Source organism: Phaethon aethereus, assembly GCF_964289735.1.
Source record: "Phaethon aethereus genome assembly, chromosome: 11".
Taxonomy (NCBI): Eukaryota; Metazoa; Chordata; class Aves; order Phaethontiformes; family Phaethontidae; genus Phaethon; species Phaethon aethereus.
The window spans coordinates 20,420,869-20,433,755 of record NC_138587.1 but is presented as its reverse complement, the minus strand read 5'-3'; positions in this window follow the sequence as shown (position 1 = coordinate 20,433,755).

Genomic DNA, 12,887 nt, shown 5'->3' with positions numbered 1-12,887 from the left:
GCTCTAGTCCAGTGCCAGTAACCACTGCCTTACCACAAGCAACCAGGATGCAGGTGTTGGGTTTGGGGTTTTTTTTTTTTTAAGCCTTTCAAGGTTATGACTGGGCGCACGACAGCAAATGTCAACGGCTCTTACCAATATAACATTTCCCAAGGATTTTCTAAGAGGAGGGGAGAGAGGACGGGGACGCCACGCGAGCCACCCACAGCCCCAACCCCCGCCCCCGCCGCCCCCGAGAGGCCGAGGCACCCCCCGGAGCTCCGGGAACCACCACGCCGAAGAGACGCTACTGCTGTCCCTCACCGCCTTCACGTGCGAGCCTCCTAGCGCCACTCAATTTATCTTCCCCCTCGCATCCCTTCCTAGCGCTCACTCGGGGGGGGGGGGGGGGGGGAGGGGGAGGAAAACGCGCGTTCCGCTTCCTGGGGCCGTTGGATTCCGACCGCTTCCTCGCCTCTTTCAGGTTCCTGTTTCCGGCCGGTCCAATGTGATGGGAGCATACGAGTTGGGTCTTGTGACCGGGGAAGGTTTGGCCGTAACTAACCAGGAAGAAAAGTGGGGGGATTTTCCGCAAGACGTAAGCACAAAATTAAGGAAATAGGGGGCAAAATAACTGTTTTTCTGTCCATCTCGAAGAACGGCCCCCGGAAGCGCCCTTCAAAAGCAGCTCTGTTGTTTCGCGTGGGGGGAGCGAGGTCGCGGCCGGCGCTCCCTGCTCGGGCAGCAGCTGTGGTAGCGCCCGGGCCCGCAAGCGGGCGGCTTGGGCGCGCAGTTCGAAGGCGCGGGGCGCGCGCGCGGAGCGGTGCCTCTCGCGCTACAGTGCCTCAGGCGCCGCAGCCGTTGGCGGGCGGGAGCCTCTCCTCTCTCCTCAGCGTCGGCCGTTTGGGCGCCGCCGCTGTGGGGGCCCCTGCGCTGGCTGGGGCTGCGGGCTGGCTCTCCTTGGGCGGGCTCGGTGCCGCCCGGGTCGGCTCTGGCGCCTGTGAGCCCCGACCTCTGGTGTCTTGTGGGCGGACTAGGGGTGGCACCGGCTCTTTGGTGTTGCCAGCGGTCACCTTGTGAGGGCTGAAGGCAAAGCAACGAGAGGCAGAACCTCGCCGGCTCGTTTCTCACAAACTCTTGAACGCTCTTCCCAGCTCATCCTGTGGCAGCTTAAAAGCAAAGGAGTGTATACGGGCAGGTGCGTAGAAATGTGAAATATTTACCGTTCATGCACAAATAGATGTGTGCCTACGCTTAGGGTGAGGCGAAATGATGGATTGTTTGCCGTTAAAGTTATGTTTTATGTAGGTACGGGTGTTTTTTTCTGGAGATAATGCTCTTTGAAGTCATAACTAGTCTTTGAGTCTTCTGCAGTCTAGTAAAATCACTTGAGTTAATATAACTGTAAGCACAATTTGTGTTCTGTTGCTGTTTTCAAAACAGGCAGCTGTTAAAAGAGGAATTGGCTAGTAACCTAGGGTAAAGTTCTGGCTATTGTAACGTTTTTCTTTTTCCCAATGTACTCTTTATTATGACCAAAGCTTTTTTCAATGTGTCCAATTGAAAAAAAAAAAAAAAAGTGATAGGATGCCTTAAGTTTGGAGAACTTCCCTTTCTTGTCCCCACTGATGTTGTCTGTTGTCACACAGTGCATAAGATTGCTTTAAATCTTCAGACGAAGTCACAACTAGGCACAACCGCAGCAATTCCTTAATTGCATTTTTTTATTCACAAAATAAGTTTTTAATGTAAAAGGTGTTTTGAGTGTTGTTTTCTTATATGTGTTATTCAGATGATGTTTCTTATGAGGTAAATCAACAAAATCCTGTTTCCCCCCTCATCCCTTTTTAGTGAAACGTGTTCATGTGGATCTTGCAAATGCAATAGTGGTTTTCTAAAAATGCACATAGAACTAGATTATTTTTTTTCCCCTGGTTGAAAGTGTCAATACATGGGTATTGAGCTGCATAATATTCTCCACAGTCCTTTGAATGTGTCGTGTCTGGGCTGAATGTCAGATTTTTTTTTCCCCCCTCCCCTTAAAATTGCAATTTATTAATTTGGAATTATTTGTGAAGCATGGTTCTTTGTGTCTCTTTGCTGTTTACTTCAAAGGCAGATTATGCTGTTGTGTTAGGAACAGCTGTGTTTTATTTAATCAGGTGGATCGTTAGGTGGATTTGCCGAAGCTGGATTTGGTTTATGTATCTGATTATGTTTGCTTTTTATCTGCAGAACAGCTGGTTGTTCTAGTACAGCAAATTTAAGACAGCTGAATACACTCCTGGATGAAATCATGATTAGTTAAGAGGATTCTTAAAGAAAGCCTTTGACTATGGTAGATTTGTAATGTAACTTCTGTATTTGGAGGTTATGTGGTGATCTGTTTCTTAAAATTGATTTAGTAACTGCATTTGGACTCAGTGGATTAAGTGTTTGAGGAACTAATGCGATAAAACTATGTTTTTTCAAAATTGTTATCTGTTTTGGAAAAAACTCTTCTCTCTTTCTTTTTTTTTTTTTTTTTTTCTTTCTTTCTTCCTTCTTCTTTTATGTGAAGTCAGAAATTTGTCCCATTCTTGCTGGTATCCTGTAGTTGCCTGTGTTTACTGGAGGTAGAATATTTTCTGTTCAGGATGCTTTTAGCAGAGTGAGTTACCATGTTTCTTAGGAAGCTTTGTTACATTCAGCATTACGGAAAAAGGGGCTTTTCTGCTTTTGTAATATCTACTTGCAGACCAGTGTTTTCCTAAGTGGACTTCCTAGGGTTTAAATAGGAGTTACACTGATGGTAGAGTACTGTAGTATTAAGAGCAAAGTTTTACTGCAAGTCTACTTCTGTTTGCAAGTTGGTGACAAAATTCCTTCAAACTTGGTTCCTGAGGATCAAGGTTTATATGTTAATCTTCCATAGCAAATAGGAGTGTTTGCCATTCTAGAATTTTTTTTATGGAGGTATAAATTATGATACTTATCAAAGCTACCAGGGATATTTTAAAATTGTACATACCAATTCTTCCGTTTTCAGAAGTCATAGAATATAGTAGGATTGCCTCATTTTAAGCAGAGGGGTGGGAGAAACAATTGCCTAATGTTCTCTCTGCATTTCTTAAATTAATTCCTTGGATAAAAGTAATTTATTTTGAAAATGGATTTTTTTTTCCTAACAGATATACTTATTTTGTTTTTTCTAGTAACCTTGATTCTGAGAAATGGACAACAGCATTTTCCAAGTTTATGAAGACGAAATCCAGTCGCTAGAAGAAGAAATTAAACTATTGGCTGAAAAGTATGAAGATAGCCAACAAGAATCCACCTTTTTTTCTGACGAGGAGATATTAATGTCAATGTATGCCTGTGTTACATGTTGGGTTAATAGTGTTTCTTTGTCAAAATTGTTTAGGATCAGCTTTTGCCGCTATATTAGGACTTTCCTTATGTTATTTTTACAGTGTTGATCTTGTTGCGGACATGGGCTATATATGGTAAAAGACTACAAATAATAAATAGTTGATCTCTTTTTACTGCCTTCTGTTGGTAGTTTGTGCTTTCTTAGAGTTTTGTTTGGTTGGTTTGTTAAAAGGTGATCATAGTGGTCAGAGCATGGCATCAGGTACATTACTGTGGTGGCCGTGCAAAGTTGTTGACTGCAAAGGCCATGTTTTCCATTATGCACTGTGAAATAGCTCAGTGGACATTTACTTAAAAGCAAAAAAAAGGTGACTGGTGACATGTAGGGGTGTGACTAGTTATATGTTGAAGTGGTGCCATGTTAGGGCTTTGTATTTCCATTATTCAACTGATACCCAACTGATAGCCTACTGTAACTGTAGAGTCTGTAGATAAAAGAAGTCATTTAGATGAGTAAAGGCATCATAGTTAATTTTTATTGTATGTTCTTCAAAATGGATACTTGCATCTTAAGATTTATAATAAAGGCTGTGACTACCTGTCAGCAAGCATAAAGTATTTATATAAGTTAGAATAGTTTACTGTTCCTCGTAATATGATCCAGCTGAAATTTGACTCATTGCAAACTGATCTTGGTCTGAAAATCGTCAGATGGCATTACAAATGCCTTTTAGTGGCATTGCTGTACTGATGTGACAAAACATGTTCTTACGTCTGGTTTTCTGCCCTTCTGATGCTTTTTTTTTTTCTTTTTCAATTCTAGACAATCATTCCAAAGAGAATTTCAGGGAGCATGTAAGGGACATGAATCTCCATCAGACCTGAAAGGTCAACTTGAAAGTTTGGAAAGAGATCTCACATTTTTAATGAAATTTACTGGTATTCAGTTCACAAGTCATTCCAAGAAAACAGTGGAGAAAAGTAAGCATGTTTGTGTCCTTTACTGGTGCTATACTGAGCATACTGTTTCAGTCCATTACATTTGCAAATGCATGTTGTGATTCTACTTTCAATGTGAACAGAAAGACAATTATTTTGAAATACAGTAGAATTTTCTTTATTGACCAAATAGTTTCTGAATAAATGTAGTACTGTGCATAGTGGGGAAAGTGAAAGACTACTGTGGAGTTAGGTTTGGGGGTTTTTTAACATGTTTAACTTGACTCCTTTATGTGAGGGATGGTAGCAGTTGGTACTTTACATATGACTAACGAAAGAAATGCAGTAATTATTTAATAGACTCATAATCCAGTATTTTGTTACCTTTAATTTATAACAGCTAGAAACACAACAGTGTGGAAGCACAGACTCTCAGGGGTTTGCCACGCCCTGTCTTTTCAATTGGAATTCCAGCTTCTTGAAGTGCAGGTAAGGATCAGTGTGTGTTTAAAACAACCACTAAGCAAACAAACAAAACTTCCAGTGGACAAATGTCAATACTGCCCTTTCCATCTGAAACCTTCAACTGGTATTTTGTCAATTGATTGCCTGGGTCTCCTTAATTTAAGTCTCTGTGGGTTGTTTTCGCTCTGTAACAGCTGGACCCACCTTTTGAATTCCGTGTGGATCTAAGCAAAATAGTTGGGAAGGTCAGGTTCAACATTCAGTCGCAAAATTCTTATGTTCTCCGATAGTCAGAGATCTTATTCTGGAGGCTGGAAGATTCCGAATCTTACCTCTATTGAGGGACCTGAGGAAAAGCTAAAACACTACAAACTTGCACAATTGTTTGGCTTGGTTGTTTTTTGCTTTGGTTATATTTCTATTCGCTCGGTTAGTGTGACTAGCCATTACATCACGGGACTGCACAGAAATTACACTACTGATTACAGATTTTTTGCAAGGAAGGTCTTTCATAAGAATCTATTAACACAGAATTCAAAATGATAAGCAGTGGAAAACAGCTGCAACCCCAATTTGTGATAATGTTTTTGACATCAGGAAATTTCCTTCTCAAGAAAACTTGATTTTTCAGCTCAGCTTTCAAAGTATTTTGTAGCTTGTGTGTGATGGGACCTGATAGTATTAGAAGCTGCCTTGCTATGCAAAGATGTCCTTTGTAATCTTGAGAAAAGCCATATTATGAATTTAGGGAATGAGTTGTTAGTCACATGTGGATTGCATAATTTGAAACTGCAGGAGTTCAGATGAATTTAGGTTATTCTGCAACCTGTTAAGTCCATGTATGACCTGAAACTTGTGGTCCTAATGATATAATTTTACCATTTGCTTGTATAAAACTGCATTTAGCTTTGAGCATGGAAATAGCCCGCATCAGTCATGCGACTTCAATTAGTGTTTATTTCTCACCTGTATGCTCCTGCAGAATCATGACTTCTTTTAGTGTCAGTGGAGCTCAAATGAGTAACTTAATGTTTGTTTAAAAGGGCACTGGTGCTCCTTAAATCGATTGCACCACTAGACGGCAGCACTTGTCTAGGCAATGCCTAAAACCTCTTACTACTTCGGCGCTGAGGAAATACGCTATGTAGAGTAAGTGATGTATAGAATACCAAGTGTATCTATTTAGAAAAAAAAGGAACACTTCAGTCGAAAAAAATATAATTTTGAGTTAGTTTTCATGTGCATTTATTTTCTTAAAATAAAAGCACATGGCACCTGTAACTTACAATTTAATATGCAATGCAGGCAATGGATAAATTTATCTTAAGTTAATAAACTTTGAATTGACAATATTTTAGGTATTTGTATGGTGTGGGTTGTGGATGTGTTGTGGAAAATGGCAAATCAGCTAAGGCAACACCAATGAAGAGTACAGTTTTTAATTGTGCATACAGGTTTTGGTGTTTCATACCCAAGTCAGGAGTACACTTACTGTTTCAAACACAGACTAATTTCTGCTCCTTTACTCAGTTTTTGTGATTGTATATGAACCTGAAATTTATGAAAGGTTTTGCATTTGCTTAAAGGTTAACGTGTTTTAGCTGCTGTACAAATCATAATGGAATGGTTTGGTTAGAGCTGTAAAATACAACCATTATGTACAGTTCTGTATTTTCATTTTGTTAGAACTGTTTAAATCAAATAGATTTTGAAAGAATGTAGTAGTTCAAAAATTCAGGCTTAAGGATTGTATTTTTAAGATACACAGTTCTGTAGTTTTATGATGGAAGAATTACTCTCTTCCATGTCTTTGTAATGAAGAAGCATGCCTCATGACTAGATTGTTAACAGCTCCACTCAGACGTTTTGCTTAGTTTTAGTTGTCTGCTTCTGTGGTGTAAAAGTAGTGGCAAGTTATCTTGGTTTTGCTGCAGACTTTTACACTGCGCAGGTCATCCTATGGTGAAAGCAGTAGGTCCTCTGTGGGTACAGGAGTCTGCCTCCATAGCTCTCGGGAGAGTTATGACTTCAGGCCAGACTAAGGCGTGGAAACTTAGCTTTAGCGTTTTGATGCCTCTAGTGTACAAAAATGGAGACACCCCTTTTATAAGGTACGGCATTAAAGGCTGTATTCAAAATAACCTCCTCCTGAGATCAGCATGGGCAAGATAGCGTAAAGTTGCCACTGGTTTCATCCGTGTTGAGAAATAAAAGGCGAAAGCTGTTTTGGGGAAATGCTTAGTAGGTAACAAACACACTGGTATGCAGCAGAAGATAAAGAATAATTCTTTTCACACTGTTAGCTCTCGCTATTTAATCTAGTAGTTAAGTTACAATACAGTTAATTCAGCTCCATAGTACCTTAAGTCAAATCTGTTAATACACAGTAACAAGTTGTTCTCGTAATTATCTCTAATTTGATCTTAAACGAATTGTTAAATGTCACTCATGTTAAAAGCTGTATTCCGGGATACAACTGTACAAAGAAGGGTGGGCAGATCTGAGTTCAGTCTGACTAGCTTTGAATGGTGGAGATTATGTCTCTATTACTGTAGTACTGGTCACTGCCTGACGTATTCTACACCTGAGCTGGTTCTTTAGTTTTGACGCAGCGTCAGACTAGCATATAGTGTATATCCGCAAGCTGACTAGTGTTTTGCCAGCTTTGAGTGCAAGCAAAGAAGCTCCCGTCTGTTCACCATTGTGCATAGATGGATGCTTACGAAGGTCAAAATGTGGATGAAGAAAACAGGTTAATGCTGAGAGAAATGATTGAGTCCCAAACAGGATTCCAATTTAAGTTTACACTTTATTAAACGAATAGAGGCAAGCGAACAGCGCTGGGTGCGCCGGGAGTCTCCGCTGTACGCACGCCGTACAGTTCCTGTTCTTGGTTTATATCCTGTCTGCTAATACATATTCATGAATAGGCGTGTCTTCTTCGGCGCATGCCCTCTTCTCCTTCTAGAGTCTTCTTGAATCTTCCTCAGCGTGCCCCCAGGATGACCCCAAACTTTATGCATGCACTTTACAAGTTTCTCTTTACACAATACTATGCGGTCAGTGGTCAAACTGGTTTGAGCCGATATACCAGCAAAGTAGTTTAAGTTTCTCCTGTAAAATAAAAGTTTTGGTGGGAAAGGCCGAACGGGTTACCCCTTTTTACGGTGCAGGAGAAATCCATAAAAGTACAGAAGGTTACACTTCATCACATGAATCAGATGAACGTATTTCACAGCTCCCTAATTAAACACTAACTTCAGGAAAGACTTCAGTGTGTTCTGAACTGCCCTAATCCCCTGTCATTTACCTTGGTTTAAAGCAATATCCTGTTAACCCACGTTAACCTCTTAATGGAAAATATACATATTTTAAGTTGATTCAAATGACTTACTGCATCTTACATGCCAGTTTCATCTCAAAGAAACTAAAAAGTTTTTCTAAGGCGAAAAATATTTTTAAATTATGTGTAAGCAGAAACTAAAACAAATAGGGCATGGGAAACACTGTTAGATTTTTATATTTTTTTAACTACATGGCATAAGTGTCAGGGTTAAAAAGCTAAAGATTAAATCAGACAAGCTCTAGGCATATGTGCTAATACAGACAGCTTTTTCAATCTTCTCATCAATGAATGTATGTGTGTCTTAATATCACATTCCCTCTTTTTTTTAATCATAAGAACTCTTTCAAGCCTTTAACATCTTTGTTTATGCTGCCTTAAAGAAATCCACCCAAAAAAATGCCTTTGCTTTTTTAACTGACAATATTCTTCAAGAACGCTTATACAGGACAGGCCCCACTTTCTCCTTTCAAAGAATTATCATTTTCATGATGTGTTATACAATGGGGGAATATTTTGTCTTCCACAGAAGGTGAATACTATAGGACATCATTGTGGAAAGCAGCTGTATAATTCAGTTAGCTATATGGCGCTTCTATTTAACATAGCAAAGTGTAAAATGAAAATAGAGAACAAAAGTCAGGCTGCCTTGTCTTCAACATCCTGAAAGTTAAATACAGTATGTTCTGGAGGTAGCAAAACAAAGATTGTAGGGGGTGTGCATCCAAGTTTTCTTAAGGAGGATCATTTTGCAAAACCAAATGACATCAAAATACATGCATCGGAAATGAGCACTCAAGAGCTGAAAAGCAGAAATGCACTAATCACACAAATTCTAATAAAACTGATGTAGAAAAAAGTTGGAATTCCCTGTAGAGCTGTTTCAAACACTGTAAATACCGCTTCTAAAAACATGGGGAAAGTTTCACTTTAATGGGAAAGTTATTGACTAATATTGATAAACTTCTCAAAGCTCCTTCCTTTACAGGGATGAAAGCTGCACGCAACATGTTTACTCTTCTCTGCCGCTGCAGTTGCACTGGGTCGGAACGGCTAACAGAAAATGCAAGCTGCAAATACATGGAAGAGGAGAAGGCAGGTAGGAGTAGGGCTGGGAAGTTACAAAACTTTCCATGCCAAAGGACAGGGAGTCCTTTGAAGGCATGGTTGGCTGGGCAGAAAAAAAAAAAATACTCAGAAAATCAGTCACCGAGCGCAATCTACCCGCTAGCGAGTTGTGCTTTCAGTTGTGCCAGCCTGCGTAACCTCAGCCTAACCGCGCTCAGCCTGGCGCCGGAGCTGGCCGAACAGCCAGCAGCGCCAGCCAGGAGCTGGCACCGCACGATCGGGCCCCACGGGCGGCCCCGGGGTCGCGTCGCGGTTGAGCAGAGCCCGCAGCGGGGAGGGGACCCCGGCGGGAGAGCAAACACCAGCGCTGAGCCCGCGGGTCACGCAGCCGCACTTCTATTTTTGTCTTTTGTTTTGGACACCGAGCAGTTGTGGGTCAGCGGTTCTCCCACAGCCCATTTTGTGTTTAGTTCCTTAGTGCTACTGCAGGCAAACTGGAGTGGCGGGTAATATTAAAAAAAAAAAAAAATTCAGGGAGCTGGATCTTTGTCTCTCTGCCTGAATTCTAGCTTGGCAAGCAGAGTTTAAAACCAACATAGGACATCCTGCCCCACGTGTAACTGCCACACTGGACCGCAGGTTAGCTGCTCCTCTTCCTCGCTACATAATCCCCCTAAACTTCTAACACACCAAAATGCGCTTAGTTCCACAGTTACAGTTGTATGCTTATTGCTTAGCATCCACATCAGCTTTTAGTTTATGCTTGTCATCCACATTAGCTTTTAGTTTATGCTTTCATACTTTTTCTCAAAACAAAAAACAGAACAAAAACCCAACCCTACCAAGTACTGTTGGACATATTAGCCAGCGTGTCAAAAGTTTCTGGATAGAATGACCAAATGCAGATTTAATATATTAATCTTGCCATAGTAATCTCCTAGTTGAGGATACCATTTCCATACCCAGATGTTTAAAACAAGGACCTTCTACATGACAATTATCTACGCTGAGATTTTGGCCATGTTTGCATTCAGAAGGTACTTGATTGCTAGTAAAAACATAAGCCAAATTCTCCTGCTGGGAGTTTGCATCAGACCGTGTTCCATCTGAGTCTGAGACTGCCATTCTCCAGGGCAAACAGACTGAATCCAAATATATTGGTGCTTAAGCAAATTAAACAAGAATGATTCCTCATTTTTGCTCAGCAATATCTTAAGTAAAACACGAAAACATAATGCATGCAAGACAACTGCGGTTTTCTTTTTTTAGTGCAAGCTGCAGCACCAACAGTTTTTGCAGAGAGCAGACTGTTAACCACCACTGTAAGCCATGTCTGTGGCTTTTTTTTTTTTTTTTTTTAAGGCACTGCTCCACTCAGGTGTTTCAACACTTACCTGCCTTGGATGAAAACAAGCTAGCAAGTTATACAGAATTACCGCCTCTCAGCTGAAACATGGAAACTGATGGTGCAATGTAAAATGAATTACCTTAAACCACTTTTGCGGTTGATTTACCACGTTATCTTGCATTGGACAGAGGGTAACAACATGGACGTGCTCACTACCATCTCTTCTGGCAAGCATCTGTTCTATCACTATGCTACGGTGCAGTGAAATGACTGCAGGAGCCAGGCTAGGGCCAGCTTTCAGTGCTTCAGGTTGCCAAAGCTCTTGGGAAGCCCGGACACTTGTTCAGCTAGCTAACCCACGCTGAACTCTGTGTTCCTATTTGAGTACCGTTGTGCTCAGTCCAGCTGGATTAAAGCTAAGTAGCGATATCCCTTCTGAACCAAACACAGCCGTAGCCTCAGGCTCCCAGGACCTTTAGGGAGAATGTCCTCACTCTCAAGCTGAACAAGCTATTTTTGGATTACACAAAATCGATGTTAATAGACCTGCAGTAATGAAATGCTGGCATAAACCAGCACCTGTCTTCCAGCAAAGGGATGGCTAGCGATGGCTTCCACAGTTGTTCCTGAAGTGCTGTGCTGCTCAAGTCACTTTTCAAAGGTGCTTCCATGCATCAGGCTGGCTGGGGAAGGGGAGAGCATACCCATGGAAGAGTGACGTTAGGTGGAGGAGCTACCACAGCTGGGTTTTGCAACTGGAAGCAACTGGTCTCTCCTTTTTCCCCCTTGTTTTGCCACCATCTTTCACACTCTCCCCCCGACACTGTGCGCAAGGCCTGAAAGCACACACAGCATGCTACCGGCATAACGGCAAACAGCCGGGGCGGCGGCAGGGGTCCCGCTGGGCTCTGAAGTATGTGGTATCAGACAGCCGATACATGCATGCTCAGGTGCAGAAAAACACAACTGTCAATCTAAACAAGTTAGCTGGCCGCCTTTTGTGCATGCAGACCTAATAACTACGCGGTTTGCTGAAAGGCAGGCTCATCATTTTACCTGCAAAATGGTGTAAGCAGACCGCCAGAGTGTAGAACTGGCTGCCTGAGACATACGCAGCAAAAACCTCCATGCTTGGGAGAAGACTCTACAGAGCTAAGCCGAAGCTAAAGGATCAATAAACATAGCCATATTGACAAAAAAAACCCCAAACAACAAAAGCCCCAAAACATGCCAAATAAGAGCTAATGGGATGATGTATGAGGTTGCGTTTGAGGCCCCTTCCTTGCTCCCCAGCCCATCCTGGCCAGGACTGGGCAACCAGGCAGCTGGCTACAGCCGCGTTCGCCTGCAGTCCCCAAAGCTCATACAACCCGTGCCACCGTCAGGAAGACGCTGATACAGCATCTCCATCCCAGCTCTGGCAAGGTAACAGCTTTCCGTTCACGGCATGCAGTATGGCCATGTCGCTGCTGCTGACAGACAGGTGTTTCCCGTGCAACGTTGCATATTTGCAACTCATCAAGCCAGTAGCATGACTAGATAGAGTATTCCAAACACCCGACTTTAAACACCCCGGGGGAAACCATAGGTTTGTAAGGAAAGAAAAGGTATGTCAAAAGACAAAGGGGATGAAAGGGAAGACTGAACAAAGATACTAAACATTCATGTTTGCAATATCCTGGAATATAACAGGTGAAACATGATGAAAAAAGCTGCTAAATTTTAAGACATCAAAATGTGCCACCTTCGTAATTTTGCAAATATGTAAAAATATTTTAAAAAGCAGTCAGGTATTCCTTTGGCCAGTCATATTTAGTTAATAAAATGATTTGATACAGCAGTCTTCATTCTTAAAATATTCCAAGGACCGGAGTAATCTGAGTGATTAGCTTCCAGGAAAGCACTGATTGCTTGCAAAACAAGTCAGCCATTTTGTGTAAGCAACAATGCTGATCCATGCATCAGTGCAGATTTACTAGAAAGAGGGTTTTCTAGCAATGTGCTAGAAATGTGTTCCTTGTTATGGTAAAAGTCAAAGAGAACTTAGATTAGTGCTCCTTCACCTTCTGCAGCTATCCTACATGAAAATCCGTGCAGGTTGAAATGTGCCGCTGTATAAACTTCAGTGAAGCCAGAAGGGCTGATAGCAGGTGCCCAGCACTTTTACTCCTTTGCGCTAATTTGGGGCTTTGATGTAACTATTTCTTAGTTTAATGCCCAATCGAAGTGGCCTGAAAAGATTAGTTGTGGTTGAAACGCTATACTGCTGTAAATAGTATGTCATTAGGTCTCTTCGTACTACGGTGCACTATGCCTAGCAGTTAACAGTTGTGAAGCTCTGGATCACAGGAAAGCAGTGCATTAGCACATCAATGCTACAGGAATTCTTAGAAG